General features: G+C 36.5%; 1 long non-coding RNA gene across 12 annotated transcripts in view; it reads right to left on the reverse strand.

The window, feature by feature from the left end:
* Window positions 1–16,899, reverse strand: part of LOC103793805 (uncharacterized) — a 305,828-nt gene that overhangs the window by 256,572 nt on the left and 32,357 nt on the right. For 6 of the 12 annotated variants that reach the window (XR_013518942.1, XR_001912245.5, XR_013518943.1 and 3 more), the window contains exons 3-8: window positions 15,611–15,782; window positions 14,291–14,394; window positions 7,589–7,726; window positions 6,390–6,549; window positions 4,474–4,519; window positions 2,828–2,912 (exon numbers count right to left, since the gene is read on the reverse strand). This is a non-coding gene — a long non-coding RNA (uncharacterized LOC103793805). Of the gene's footprint in view, window positions 1–2,827; window positions 2,913–4,473; window positions 4,520–6,389; window positions 6,550–7,588; window positions 7,727–11,648; window positions 11,771–14,290; window positions 14,395–15,610; window positions 15,783–16,899 lie in introns of all 12 variants that reach the window. The other 6 variants (XR_013518941.1, XR_004745014.3, XR_013518938.1 and 3 more) reach the window with 5 other exon arrangements.

The following is a 16,899-nucleotide window of genomic DNA, read 5'->3' on the forward strand; positions in this document are numbered from 1 at the left end:
TGATGGGGATCTGTACCACCTCTATTCCTAACTTCTGATAGTAGTCCCAACCTTGCAAACAGTTACAGGCGATATACATGTAAGAGAAAAAATGTTTCTCCCAACTATAAAAGGTGTGGCTTCATCAGACTTCTCTTTTTTGGATCCAAAAAGCAAAAAGAGTTCTGGTTCAAATAGTGTTTGACAAAGAAGAGAATGCTTTCATCAATGCAAGTTAAAAGCCACAAAATTCTGCCTAATAAAGATATTCAATACTTCTTAGTTCACATACGCATGTTTATAATTTAAGATAATTTAATTTTTATATAATTTAAGATTATAAATCTGTAATTTAAGATTATAATTTTATATTTTTATCTAATTTAAGATGATACACAGACCAAGGTATTGACTATAAGATATGATTTCAGGCATTTTGAGAGTAGATGCCCTATGTTTGATCTGAAAAATATTCTGGATGGAGTCTGTGTTCCCACTGTTAGCATTAGAAATGTAAAGGTATACATGAGTCTTAATTTTTCCGGCAGGGTCAGTGGCGTAATTTATATTTATTCTCATATTAGCTGCACTAATTTATAAATCCTAAAATTAAGATCCATACATAATAACTGGTATATAAATAAACATATAATAATCATATTATTTTCTATTATTTACATTTTAAATTATTCATTAGGATTCAGCTAATCGAGCTAATTTCATTTGTAGGTGAAGACAAATTTGGTTCACTTGCACAACCAACCAAAATCCTGAGTAGAATTTTAGCATTTATAGACATGTTAAGATTTTGTTAGTTCATATGGAATCTGCCTAAAAGTATTTTCCCATCCAGCATGTTGAATTACAGACCATCAAAACTCTCTTTTACTATCTCGTAATGCAACAAACAAAGCCTACTCTTGTTTGTTACCTAGCTCCTATTGGTGACCCTGAAAAGATCAAATTACATCTGACTTTGTTGTTTTTCACTGGTGGTATCAATTCTCTTAGTGACAACTACATAGCGCTGCTATGGTTTCTGCTTTCACTCTTAAGGGGCTAAATAGTCACTAGGTTGCCTAAGAGATCCAATAGTAACCCACAAGGCACAAGTAGAAATTGCATATGCTCATCTTTCTTTTTCATTCAAAACTAACAACTTCATGAAGGTTTCAGAAAAATGTCATAGAGTCAGACGTCTAACATCATGGCAGTTTGAAGAGAACAGTGGTTCTATCAGCAAAATGTCAGGGAAGATTTGCATGGTGAACCTCCAACTCTACTTCAAGGGATGCAATTAGATAAATATGCTAGATTTGGAGACTTGATCTGAAAATGTAGCTGCAGTCAGTTCCTAAGGACTTTTGAATTTTAATATTTATGAAATACATTAATTTTGTCAAACTAGGGAGAATCAGACCGAAAGAGCTGTCATGGTTCCTCACTTTGGCAAGCTAAATCATAAAGAAGGATTACTACCTCTGCCACTGTTTTCCACATGGAGACCAGATCTTCTTTTGACTTCTGGGTAGCCTCTCCTGTCTCCACAAAAGTTCATATTTACTATATTTGACCTCTGTACCCAGCACTCCCAGGCTTCTCTAAGTACGCACCTATTGTAACATCAGATGGGATCTTTCTGTCTCCCTTTGCTCCCAATAGTTTTAAATTAGCTGAAGTTAACATATTTAATTGAGAGTCACATTATAACATTGTTCTAAACACTTTGTCTTAAATTACATAAGACAATACTGGAATTTTAATTTTTCAAGTAACAGATCATCTTGAAAGAGGTTACAGTCAATTGTTTAATAAAGTGAGTCACTGAAACTTTGAGCTCATTGAGGTCATTTTAAGCTATATTCCATGAAACTCCAATTAGTTCATTCAGTGCATATTTATCAAGTCCTACCATGTATAAGGCACTGTGCACCAGAACAGATAGAGGTTTATGGAGCTCCAGTCTCATGATGAAACCAATACTTCAGAATTTGCATTCAATTATAAGCAGATAATGAAGACCTTTTTTAAAAAAAATATTTGCTTTATTTGATACAAGCTCTCTCATCCCAACCTTCTACTGAGTTATCTCTTTACCCATGCATATTAGTATTTGATAAAGGAACTCATTTCTAAGATCTTTATATGGTGGAATTCATGGTGTCATGGTTAAAACAATGGTCTTTGGTGTCAGATACATCAGAATGCACTGCTGCTTCTGCCTCTTACTAGCTTTGTGGTATTGGAAAAAAGCCCTTAATCACTCTGAACCTCAGTTTTTCCATCTGTAAGATAGAAATACTTATTTTATTTATCTTGGTGACATCATGAGGATAAAATGAAACAATCTGCATGGAACCGTTAGCATATGCCCTCACATGTAGTGGACCTTCAGTAATAGTTTTTATTATAATGAAGGACAGTTTGAGTGAGGAAAATGTGCATTATGCGTTTGGTAACCAATATGACTTAGCGGTACTGGTAGATACAGTGGCAGAACTCTCTTCCACTGATAAGAAAAAAAAAGTATATTTTGATAGAACCAAAGGAAGCAAACTATCTAGATCTAGAGCAAGGGGAGAGCTGTGGTGCTGGGGAGAAAGGAGCATGAGGAGTATCTTAGCTGGGGTTCCACTAAAAGCAGAGCCTGAGGCAAGGAATAAGATGCATGTTAGTTTTCTCTAGAAATAGAAGGGAGGAAATAGACAGAATAGGAAGGGTTGGAGGAAAAGCCAAATAATGTTCCTGAAGAGTACCTAAGATTCCTGCTGTTAAAAAGAGGACCTCTGAGAATGCCTAGTGCTTCTCAGAATTGCCTGTTCAAAAGATTGGTGGCTGGAATACTTACCACATAGGTAATTGCCCCAGCAGGTGTTAGTTTCCCTATATTCCCATGCTAGGCCTGAGGAATCATGAAGCAGACTTCTGCAGCTCTAAAGAAGGCAAAAGTTGGGGTGATTCACAAAGAGTTCTGGAGGTAGGGCAGCCCAGGCCCAGCCTAGATTTCCTAGGAACTGTTCACTAAAGCTATAGTGAAATCAGAAGGGGGCATGGGGCTCTAAACCTCTCGTCTACAAACAGTCCTTCTGATAAGCCATGGAAAGCATCAAAAAGTGGAAAACAGTACTAGCAAAAGTGAATGCTGACCCCAAAGATAAAATAGATTTTGGTTTTCTGGAACCTTTGACTTAGTTTCTAGATTATTATTAATCTAGCCACTAGATTATTGTGACCAAAGTTAAATGAAACAAAATAAAAGTCCAAGGACATAGAATCTTTCCCCTCCCAGAATTTCTTACTAGGGTTAGAATCAGAAGTGTTTTAAACATGGCTACCTAGACAGTCACAATACTACCACAAAATAGATGTGGCTTCACAAATGTAATATATCATTGCATCATTCAATTCTCTATGCCTGTAATCACCAAACACTCTAGTCAAAGCCTGATCAATGTAAGCTAGACTCTTCCATCTTCTCTAATGTCTCTATGATATTAGTCAGGCTGACATCACAGTATGCTGAAAATGACAAGTCACAACTTACCCTAGGAACATGATATGGGAAATTAAACTCAGCCTTAAGGAGCTAGAAAGCTTTTGGTTTCTATCTGAAGGGGGCAAGCTGGTTGGCCTATCTAGTCTGACAGTAAAAGGTAAAATCATTTAAAAATAATAATTTATAAGTAATTCAGTTACATATTCAATGCATGGCTATAATTTCTATCCAACCAAACTGCCACCTAAGGTTGCCAGATAAAATACAAACATTGCATAGGATATGCTTATCCCAAAAAATTATTTGTTAGTTTTTAGAAATTCAGATTGAATCAGGCATTTTTATTTACTAAATCTGGCAACCCTAGTACCACCTCCAAACATGAACAGAGAAAGAGCTGCTCATTAAAACAGACCCTGTGTTTTGGAATGATGTCCTGTAGGTTTTAGACATTCTAGAAGCGGCGATATTAATAAATTGATATGTGAATTAACTGTAATGATCTACATATTGTCTTCTTAGGCATGTTTTTAAAAACTTTTCAAGACATTTTAATAATTTATTTTGTCACAACATGGCCATTTGAAAAATTGAAAAAATATTGTGATGTTAAGAGGAAAATCCTATTTCAAATTATTTCAAATGAGCTTTCAAAACACTCTCATTTACTTGAGTCAAGTAAGCATACCATAACTTTAAATACATTTTAAGGTTAAAATGTTTTCTTGTTGTTCACTTAAATATTCTCTTATAAATAAAATTTAAATCAACTTGTAAGTCCCAGGACTGTTCTACAAAATTCTTTGATAAAGAGAAACAGCCAAAAACCACATGGAGAGTCACATAATTTTAGTTGCGAGATTCTTGTTCCAGTTCACCTTCCAAAACAATTTCAGTCAAGTAGAAATGTTCTGACAATCCTCACTTAGAATAGCAAATAATCCCTGCCTTTTCATTCATTCACTCATTACTTCTCCGAAAAGAGAATGTGCAGTTACCAGAATTTTAGACAATTGGTGCTCCAAGAGTGTTTTAAATGCAAACCTATAAGAGGAAAGTAAAAACAAATCAAAGTTAATTGTGACTGGCTGGAACAAAATACTTAAATCAATAGAAGGATGGCTCATCTGCTCATCATTTACCCATTACCTGGGAGACGAACACCTCCTGCTGTGCTTGATTTTTTGATACAGATTTACCATTGCCTGTATCCTACAGACACACGCTAAGGAAACCCAGACCTTCTTTGGCTCCCTTTCTCATTATCTTCTTTGCACTTAATAACCTTATTCATTCTTATTTTATTATTGCTTGTGTGCTCCTCTTTGCAAGGTAGGCCTATACCCACACACAAAATTAGAGCTTTAAAACCTTATAAAGAAGCTAAGGACCTTCCTGCAAAGCAGTCAGAGGAGGCCCCAATATCTGTCTATGAATTGCTGTCTTCCCTCAACTAATCATAATCTGATTATTATGATTTTCAGAAACCCCTCAAAATAGAATACTTCTTTCACAAGGCATTCCTTGGGGAAAAAAGTTTGTTAAAATATTAAGATATTAGAATAAAATGAAGAGAAATAAAAACCCTCTTATCTGGAAATATGAGGTAGTAAATTCTTTACTGAAAGGGCAGCCTTTAAACCCAGATACAGTGTCCAGGTGACAGATCTCAGGGAACAGTGATAGGCAGATACCTCCTCAGAGTTGGAGCCTTTGGGTTTAAAGGCCACAAATACTCTTTACTCTTATCGATAAAGACAAATTCATCTTGATCCCTATACTACCTCTCTGCAAATGCCCTTTACCATAGCCAAGTATCAAAAAGTGGAATGTAAAATGTACCTGCAATTGAAAGTTAATACCTATCCCTGAATTAAGTATAGACCAAATTTAGATATTTCCACACAAGATGATTGGGCTGATACATTACTTTTTCAGACAATTGTACAAGTGAAAATCTTGCGGCTATATCCTAGTAGTAGTGGTAGCAGCGATGATTTCCAGGGGGGAATAAATGACGTAAAAGAGCTCTAATTTTTCTTACACTATTTGACAATTAAATGGATGATGTGTAACTACTACCACCACATATTTACTAACAATTAACTTCTGTTAGCTTTCTAGCTATGGTACATTTCTAAATATACCATACCAAAGTACATTTTTACTTGTACATATGGATTAGCTAATACAAGACTGTAGAGATGTCTACATATGAATAGTAAGTGAACTGATGCTGTTACATTTTTTAGCCAAGTACACCCAAATAGGCCAACCAACCATATGAAGATTAGAAATACAGTTTCCATTTTAATATTGGAGTACAAATATAAATGAAAAAACCTAGGAGCACATTGATACGACAGAGGAAAACAACAGCATAGTGCAGAGGATGGAAATTATGATGGTGTACAGAAGGAAAAAGAATAAGGAAAAATCTGATACAAGTGATAGTCAGCTTTAGCCTTTCAAATTGACTCTTGGCTTCTATTCCACAACCACTTCCTCAGTGTGACCATTTTACTTATTTATTTATAGAAAAAGACATTCATAACCAATAACAGGATTGTAATGATAGTAAATGTAGGATTTATGATACATTTAAAAAAAAAAACACCTTTAACCAACACTAAAAAGCCATGAAGGGCTGGGGTGGAGGGTAGTTACCTAGCTCGGGTTTTATTTAGTGACGGTTCCACTTTTTCACTCACTGCCTGCAAATCAGCATTTTTAGTGGACAAAGGACTCAGCAGCGGCCTTATGATTGCTTCTTTTCAAATGGTAATGGCTATCCAAACTCCTCTGCCAGGTTTTTCTTACCAGAGCACAAATTGCAGTTTACAAGGCTCTGAGGGGGAAAAAAATCTTAGCTGAATATCTTTTTTTTTATTCGACAAACTGACATGTAAATTACCCTTTAAGTGCTCCACTCTAGGGCTCTGATCATCTCCTAATTGTCACAGTCAATTGTAGCCAACAGTCTCTTCAATCCCAAGCGCTTTGACAACAAGCACAAGGATCAAAGCAGAATCAGCTCCCTGCAATATCCTTCTGTTTAGGATGCTACAAAACGCCTGCAAAAGAAAGGTGTAAGGGCATTGCTGTAGAGGAAACTGAGAGTAGCAAGTATTACAATAGTCATTTTCTTCATCTCTAAAATTATGCTGTATAAGCTGCCATGATCTTTAATCACATGTGCAGAACAAATATATAAACCTCCCGGGCAATTAATATGCTCTTAAGATAATACTAATAATCAAGCTTTGCAAACAACACCGTCTCCATGGCTTAGGAAAACTATGACACCGGTGTAGGAGAGCAATCATTTCATAGCAGTTTGAGCATCAAAAACTATTGTCAAACATACTCCACATCTGAGCATAAATTCTAAAGCAGTTTTTATTACTTGGTTTGGTGTCAGGATTCACTGCTTCTCCAAACTAAATAGCCCACTGAAAATTCTACAGTTTCTTAAAAATTAACCTAGAAATGTCCAGCTGGATATGTGGCACCAAATCAATTAAAAATGTGACACAAAAACTAATTTCAGAAGAATGGATTTTTTTGCCTTACCAGAGGTAACTCTGTCTTACTGCTTTACTGGGAACAAACGTATTAAAAGTCATTACATGTCTAGAAACATAATTCCTACATAAGATGTAACTATTGGGATTATTACTTTATAAAATATATCAATTCTTTCCAACTAAGGTGGTTATAATATATCACTAACTTTAGGAAAAGAATACTTATGTTTTTCAAAAGTTAAATAATTTCATCTTATGACAATATAATTAATAATTCAGTAGAGAGAAAAATCTAATAACAAATCTGTATAAAATAGCTACTTTAAAAATAGCCTAAGAGTTGTCAGAAAAGTGACAAATGGAAAGAAATCAAAGGTGCATTTGATACTCCCCTTACAGCTTGTCTTGTTGTACCCAGGTATTATGCACATACAGCATGTAAGGTCATATGTTGATTGACAGCCTTCCTAGGCTGAAGAAAAGAACTGAAAAAAGAGGCAGCACAGGGCAAATACCTCAGGTTCCTTTCTCAGCTAGTTCACTCAAATCCCCCTGTAGGGGTTTCCAATCCTCCCCTCAATTTCACCTTGAATTCTCTAGTTTGATTGAAGAGCTTCACAGAAGGGTCTATTACAGATTGAGGAATGATCCATTTCACATCTGAAGCTCCAAAGAGCTACTTGTGAGGAATCTTTGAGTGCATTTATCTCACATGTGAAGCTTTCTACAAAATCAATATGGGTATTTTTCAGTTTGACAAGTCAACATGAAATATCACATAATAATAGAAAAACAGAGTTGTACATTTAAACACAGCCAATACAGTTATCTATGACAAAGCTTATAGTTATTGCTCATGGATATTCTTGAGTATGTCTAATCTAAATTCATCCTGATGGCTGGGCTAAAGAGCGTAGAAAGTGTAACTGATTGGTCATCATATTTCTGGCTGTTCTGTCCTAATTAATCCAGGTTTTGTGGTGAGGGCAGAGAATGGGCAGGAATCATGGCCTTTGCTTCTAATGTGAGATTTATATGGTAAGTGGGAAGAAACTAACCAAAGGTGAAAAAAAAAAGGAAAGAAATAGAACAAAGGAGAAATATTTCTAATAATTCACATTTAACTAATTGGCAAAACTGGGTAAAATGATGACCCAAAGAATGGCAACCATGTCTCAAATCCCCACCACAACTGAGGCAAGTACTAGCCGAATCATTGACATATTTGTGAATAAGTGATGTGTTTGTGTTGGGGTCTGACAATCTTTGGGTGAATTCCAAGTTTATTTTACCATCTGCATAAGCTTGAGGAACATGATTTCTCATCTCCAAATCTGTTTTTTCATTTTGAAATGGGATTAATCATAAGACTGTATCTTAGACGTTTTCATGAGAGTTAAACAAGATGCTGCCTAAAGCACCTGGCACATAGAGAACGTCTCACTGTTAGAAATTATTGATGAAATTATTATAGCTCTGTTGAACCCATTCACCAAATCTCTAGAGTTCTAACCTGGTGCCACTTCTGTCCCCCGGGACCTTTCTACATTGTTTGGTGTTCCCAAGTGGTAGATGACAATTCTGGTCAGAGTATGCTCACTGAATTAGCTCTGGTCCTCATAGAGGAGTGCAGCGCTTGTCTTAGAAACAATCTTCCTCTTGCCAGGAAGGCTGTCCTCATCAACCACGTGGGAGAAAACCAGATGGGAATGTGAAAAGGAAAAAGGACTCGGGCATAGAGTCCAAATCAGCTGATCAATCCAGGCAATGAATGAGGTGAGAGATGGAAATAAATGTCACATATAGTTTTTCTTCATATGGCAGTATGTTATAATTAATAATGGAGTTATCGCTATATACCCCCATGAAAGACCTTAAAAACAAACAAAATAAACAACCCTCAGGAGAAACCCAGATCTAGTTAAATAACTATTTATTCCTCTCTGTCACATTTTCCAGTAACCTAACACTATGTAATACTTGATTATCTGTGCTTAGGCCAACTAATTTGTAAAATAATTGAAATATATTTTGAATTTTTTTAATTTAAAATTTTAATTTTGGGTTAATTCTCCCCACCACTCAGAATAAATCCAGAGTAGACAAAATATGTGAGTTCATGAAAATTCATGTTAAAAATAAAATAAGAAAAAATGTCATTATAAAGTATAATTGAAGTTAAAAACTTTTATCCTATATTCCAAAGTCAAATAACTAAATATAAATGACTTTGTGTTTAATTAATTCAAACAATATGTATCAAGGAATTAATATATATGATATTGCTAATTTTTGCTACCCTACTGTTCTCTGTTATTAAAATTAAGCTACAGCTTTCACTCCAAAGACAAATTAAAATATTTTCTTATATGCTGATATAGAATTACAAGTACAAATCGAAATAATTTCCTACTTAAAAAGGGTCATTTCTTTAAAAATGTATTTGATTTGGGTTCAAAATACATCTTTACAAGGAAACAAATTTATAATCATTAAGTTCCCCAATTGACACATAAAAACATGTTACCATAAAATGTACCTAAAACACACTTATAATACCAAGTTATGAGCAACTCTAGGTCATGAGGTCTATAAATAAATTTAACCCTGTGAAAGCTTAGGGAGTATCACTGGGCATTAAGTTTACAAATTTTGGCACATACCAGGCAAGAGATCAGACAGAGGAATGGATCAGTTATGAGTCCAGGTTATCACCATTCTTGTCACCATCACCATGTCAACATCATTATCATTATCATACTATATTTCACCCAACATATTAGTACAGGATAACTATCAAAATGATAATGGTAGGTAGCCAATAAGATGACATCTCATCATCTTGTATTTTTAAGTGAGTAGAAATGAAGTGCACCAGGATGTCAGAAACTTACTATACTCTCTCTGGCACATAAATGTCTTCCATGATTTTTATATTTACCAATCAAGACCCTCAGCATTTTTAATGTACTTTTCTTTAAGAAAATAAAGGCTCTAAAATAACAGCCCACATTTCAACATCTCCAACTTTTAGATTTTGCCTCATACTATGGCAAACCAGACTCCTTAAGCACAGCTTTGAAAAGTCTTCGAAAGGAACTAGCATGGGACCTGTTTAACATTTTCCTTAGCATTCTGGTAGTACCACAATACTGAAGTGAGTATTTGCCTTAAAAAAAATCTTGATGGAAAATAATTTTACAACTTTTCTCAATTGTGTATTTTTAAGTTTATCTTCCTTCATTATCGGGGGTTTTCTGCCCTATCCCATTTCTGGTTTTGATTTTAATTATAAACCTTACTACTCAAAACTATCAGTAATATCTATCTTTCAGGTACTTCAAGTGTGCCAGTAACAAACCTCATGTAGTTCAACTAATAAAAATGCTGACTATGGTCAATCATTCCTGCCATTTGTCCATACATTTCAAGTAAGCACACACTATCCCTATGGTTTGCAATCTACCTAAATGACCTCTGTCCTCATCATGTTGTATCAGAAAACACATGCATACCCTCACTTTAAATGAAATTAAGCAGAGGCTGGGAAGGAGGAAGAAATGGGGAGTTATTGTCTAATTTTTGGAGTTTCAGTTTTGTAAGATGAAAAGGTTCTGTAGATCTTTCACATAGCAATATGCATATACTCAACACTACCAAACTATATACTCAAAAAAATGGTTAAGATGGTGAATTTTCTATTTTTAACTATAATTTTTTTTCACAAAAAACTAAATAATGTAGTCAAACTGCTTTTAAAAACTCATTCATTAATTCAATAATAAATGAATAATTATGGAACATCTTTTACAAGCTGAATTAAGGATATCTTGTTATTTAAGTGTTAAGCAGCCAGGATCCTAGATCTCATCCCTAATTTCTTTCCTTTGAAAATGTTGCCTGGGAAATTGTCTCTAGAGTTTTCAATTCCAAATCAACTAACATATGACTTGACATAGGATAAACTGCACATGAAAGTACAGGTCAAAACTAAGTAAATTAATGAGACTCCAATTATACAATTTCACTTCTCTTCTGAAAGATTCAAAGAGTGAAGCACAAGAAAACCACCACGCCCAGGTGCTCTGTTCTAAGGCTGCAACTACCATACACTGTTACCATTTAGAATCTCATAATTTCACTGACTCTTCAGAGGACCAAGCAAAAGTTGAAGCTCATTGAGACAAAAATACTTGAGCCCAAACCAAACTAGTTTTCAGTGGTTTCTCCATTTTTGTAACAGAAGTTCCACGGTACCTCACTGCTCATTTTCTTTAGGGTTGCTGATTCACATGGTTAGAAAGTATCTTTAATATTTTAACCTGGTTAATTTTTTTATGGTCTTTAAAGAAGTTACATTATAAAATAAAGATTTTTCAGGATTAAAAGTCATAATGCTTTATTGTTTTGGTTTTGCTATGGTTGTTGTTAACAAGCTGATCAAATTTATATTTGTCCCACACAAAGTTAGGACACAGAAGCTTCAAAAGAAGTAGACAAAGGTGGGGCTTGGTGGCTCACACCTGTAATCCCAACACTTTGGGAGGCTGAGGTGAGTGGATCACGAGGTCAGGAGTGTGAGACCAGAGTGAAATCCCTTCTCTACTAAAAATACAAAAAGTAGCTGGGCATGGTGGTGTGCTCACCTGTAGTCCCAGCTATGTGGGAGGCAGAGGCAGGAGAATCTCTTGAACCCGAGAGACAGAGGTTGTGGTGAGCTGAGATTGTGCCACTGCACTCCAGCCTGGGAAATAGAGTGGGACTCCGTCTTAAAATAACAAAAAAGGAAGAAGAAGAAGTAGACAAAATAGAACCAGAGTAGCTTACGGAAACTAATGTCTTTAGAATCCTGCCTCATATACACAGAATGAAATCAATCAACAGCACAGGCAGATACTTTCCTTTTTAATGTAAGATCCCAGGGAAAAAATGATGGGATAAAAGTTAACAGACATGGTGCACTGATTCAAAAATCTATTTTAATTTTTTTTCTGCATTCACATTCCAATCATTCTGTGACCTAACCATTTATTTTTAACATTTTTTTCTTACAGTCTGCATAGCTTACTAGTTTAGGGGTAGCAGAACCTTGAGGGCTGGTGTGAATTCAAGTTTTGTAGTAATACTAATAGTTTTAATAATAACAGTTACCTCTGACAACATCTCTCAGGCAATTGTATCATTTCCTTAGAACAATCATGTGAGTTTAGTATCTATATCTCTTTGAGATATAAGCAAACTGAGACTTAAGAAATTGAATAACTTGGCCAAAATTGTACACTAAAAAAATGCCATGCTCAACTACAAAGCTTTCCTGCATCTTGATGAATTGCCATAAGTGTAGCTTCATGTCAGTGTAGATTATTTTTCCACCTGATCTATTACAAACCCTTTACTCATCTTCTTGATAACCAAGCTCCCTCTCACTTTTGGGATATTCTATTGCCCAATCATTTCTGAATAGATACCGTATCTTCGACACAGTCACTTGTTTTGATTGACTCTATGATTGAACTAAATGTAGTCATCAGCCAACATGGTCATCGACTATCAGCAGCAGCTCCCTTTGTTCCACTGCTACCTCATGGGCACCAAAGCATGACTCACTTTTATGGAGTGCGTGTTGATCAAGCAACGAGCTTACGGATTGTTACTACACACAGCAACATCCACAAAGGCATGTATTTTGTAGTTTCCTTGAAGTCAAGACTATCATCACTAGTAATTTAGGGTATTCCAGAAGATACTAATACCCACTGCAAATACCATAATCAACACCAGTGAAGAACATAAAGACTAGCACAATGGACCTTTCCATTTCCCTGCCTCAGACCCTTTCCCTTTCCTCACACCTTTCCATGCCTAGGTGGGTATATTTGTGCCTTTCCCAATGAATACAAAGTGAGGACACACTCACAACAAGTTACTTGGGGCTAGTCTTGGAATTCAAGAATAGTGGGACTAGAACCCTAAAAACTCTCAACTAGGCCATAAAATTACATATGAGAAAAATGTGGTCCAAAGAAGTCTAATGGTTTGCCCAAGGGCATAAGCCAACAAATGAAAAAGTAAAGACTTTAAACTCCAAATACAGTGCATTTCTACTTATAAGACTGTCTTCAACAAAAGTCCAAATAACTTACTAGACACTTTATAGAGTATTTCATGTAATCCTCACAATGTTCACATAAGACAAAGATTATTACTCTTCCTACAAATGAAACAGATTAAGTAATTTAGCAAAATTCACATGGTTAGAAAGTGTCAGTAGCAGAGATCAGCTACTAACACCTTACTTGCAATGAAATGGAAGGGAAAGGGAGGGGAGGGGAGGGGAGGGGAGGGGAGGGGAGGGGAGGGGAGGGGAGGACAGAGGAGGAGAGGGGAGGACAGGGGAGGACAGGGGAGGACAGGGGAGGACAGAGGAGGAGAAGGGAGGGAAGGGGAGGTAATCCAGAAAGAATTATGACACTAGAAAGTGAGATAGTGATGGATTGATTTTGAGATTAGAGAAGAGAAAGTTGTGAAATAAAGGCCTGGGAAATTTATTTTAAAAACTAAAATAAAGATGTTACATAAACACACTTGTCTTTAACTTTATTGCTTTACAACCTCTTTTTTCCCAAAAGGGTTTAAGTAGTATTATTTTTAAAATGCATCCAATACAATAAAATAAAATAAACCTAAAGTAGGTGAATAAAATAAAGCCAGGAGAAAATGCAGTGATGTAAAAGAAACAAAATTCTTGCAAGGAAGCCTGATACACTTGCCAGAGGTAGGCTATAAATTTGAATCTGAGCTTTCAGACAGGCTACATGAAGAGGGAAACATGATCCATTACATGAACTGCAGCATCCCTAAAACAAATAACAAGCCATTTGTCCAGGAGAGACATAATTATTCCTGGTTATGAGACCACAGAGAAATTTGTCCCTGCAGCCCTCCTTGAGAAGGCACAGTAGAAAGCAGAAAACAGAAAGCCTCGACATATCCTCGCAACACACAGAACAACGCATCGTGCAGGGCTGTTTGTTGTACCTTTCCTCAGTGCAGCAGCCTTGCACTGGGGCAGAATTCAGCCATGGCAGTTCATTGAGGAGAGCATGCTGGTTGTCTCCAGGAAAGGGAAGAAAGGACAGGACTGTGTTGAATGGGAAGGATGTTGAAACCACACAGACACAGTGTGGAAGTCTTGCACAAACACAGCACAGCTAACCTCTTTAACACCTTTGCTGGAACACCACCAACCTATCTCAGTTTATGAGTCATCTAACCTCTTTCCACTTACTTTGCCAATCTTGTTTAGATTCGCTCTTCCTAACCTCCCCTGGTGCCAAGGAGGAACAGATCAAAACCAACAGCTTCTGCAACAAACCAAAGTCTCCAGTTGACCTGAGGAAAGTGATGAAGTGGGCAGATTAGGCAAGGTGAGGCCAGGAGAGCCGTTTCAACAATAGTGCGCTCAAAGACAGTGATAGTGCAGTGTGTCAAATTGGGGCTCCACCACTCAGGCTCAGCAGAGAGCTCCAGTGAATACAAGCAAACCTCTGCTACAAGCCTTTGCACTCATTCACTTATTCACTCATTTACTGAGTCCATAAATACTTATTACTAAGTATTATGGTTACATGGTGGGGATACACGAGTCAACAAGACACAAGTGACCCTTTCCTAATGGAGATTCTGCCTGAAGACATTCCTAATTGGGACAACTCGAGGAAGGAGAAGAGAGCTGGAGAATTAATTAAGGATTAAGGAGATCCTGCCATGGTTTCATAAAAGGCCATAGGAAATTTCATCTGGAAATTGGGAGAGCAGCCCTTCTTTAGATATTAGCTAAAGACCTTGGCCTTGCATTTCATTTCAATAGTCCATGCCTTCCAGTTGCCTCATCTATCAAGAAGGAAACTAAGACCTGCAACAAATACTTCATAGTTTCTTATCACAGAAAAAAAAGGAGTAAGGTGTGAAATCTAAAAGCATTCTAGAAGTAGTATCTCCCCAAATAGTGCACATTGATAAAATGGACCTTAAAGTTATTATACATCCTAATTGTACCTAAGTGTCTGTCATAGTTAGAAACATATTAAGAATACAAGATAATGAAATAAAAATGAGCAATTTATTCTATCTAAATACTAGACAACTATATTAATTAATAACATTTAATGGCTGGCACGGAAGGCCTCACCAAATTACAAATATAGTCCTTCTAGAATACTAAAACCATAATTAAGTGTAAGCTGAAATAGAAGCACCAGTGAACCCTTACCTGTTGATGTACAAACAATGTGATTATGTATAAGGAATAAAATACAATTTTAAATAGTCATTTCACATCATCAAGCAAAGTTCAGGACGTGCTAAGAAATAACTGTTCAAGAGAGAGCTGTGCCTTCTTCACCTGCAATTTCTTTAACTGAAACTGGAACTATTATCTCCCTTCCCTAACTCACTGGTTCTTGTTACACCAAAGAAATGTAGCCAACTGGAAATAATGAGCAGTTGTCCTGACTGTAGAGATTAAACCAATTTTAAGCATTTTTACATAAAGCACATATCACAAGATGCACTGCACAGCATTATTCACCTGAGGTCAGATTCTTACCGTTTCCTTTTCTAGATAGGTTAACAAGCACTGTGTATTTAAGAACTGAATTCTTCACCTTGAAAGTTATCTGATTGCATGTCATAAACAATTTGATTGAGAGTAAAGGCGATCCAGTTGTGGTGGTTCATGCCTGTAATCCGAGGGCTTTGGGAGGTCAAGGCAGGAGGATCTGTTGAGGCGAGGCAGGAGGATCAGTTGAGGCCAGGAGTGTGAGACCAGACGAGGCATCATACTACGATCCCATCGGCACAAAAAATAATCCTACTTCTAGGTGTCTATCTACCCAGAGGAAAAGAAGTCATTTTACAAAAAAGATACTTGCACACTCGTGTTTATAGCAGCACCATTTGCAATTGCAAAAATATGGAACCAACCCAAATGCCCATCAATAAATGAGGAGATACAGAATATCCTCTCATTTTATGGATATACATATTATACCATGAAATACTACTATATATTTATAGTTATATACATGTTAAATAGATACACACACACACACACACACACACACACACACACACACACCATGGAATACTATTTAACCATAGAAAATAACGAAATAATGGGATTTGCAGAAACCTGGATTGGAGACTATCACTCTAAGTGAAGTAACTCAGGAATGGAAAACCAAACATTGTATTTTCTCACTCATATGTAGGAGCTAAGCTATGAGTATGCAAAAGCATAAGAATTATACAATGGACTTTGGGGACTCTGGGAAAAGGGTGTGGTGGGTGGTGAGAAATAAAGACTACACATTGGGGCCGGGCGCGTCGCTCACACCTGTAATCCCAGAACTTTGGGAGGCCGAGGCGGGTGGATCACGAGGTCAACAGATCAAGACTATCATGGTCAACATGGTGAAACCCCGTCTCTACCAAAAATACAAAAAATTAGCAAGGCATGGTGGCACATGCCTGTAATCCCAGCTACTCAGGAGGCTGAGGTAGGAGAATTGCCTGAACCCAGGAGGCGAAGGTTGCGGTGAGCCGAGATCATGCCATTGCACTCCAGCCTGGCTAACAAGAGCGAAACTCTGTCTCAAAAAAAAAAAAAAAAAGACTACACATTGGGAACAATGTACATCGCTTAAGTGTACCAAAATCTCAGAAATCATCACTAAAGAACTTATTCATGTAACAAAATACCACCTGTTCCCAAAAAAATCTATTGAAACAAAATAAAAATATTAGCAGGCATAGAGGTACACAAATGTAGTCCCAGTTACTTGGGAGGCTGAAGTCAGAGGATTCGCTGAGCCCAGGAGTTCAAGAATGCAGTAA

Source organism: Callithrix jacchus, chromosome 6 (genome assembly GCF_049354715.1).
Source record: "Callithrix jacchus isolate 240 chromosome 6, calJac240_pri, whole genome shotgun sequence".
NCBI lineage: Eukaryota > Metazoa > Chordata > Mammalia > Primates > Cebidae > Callithrix > Callithrix jacchus.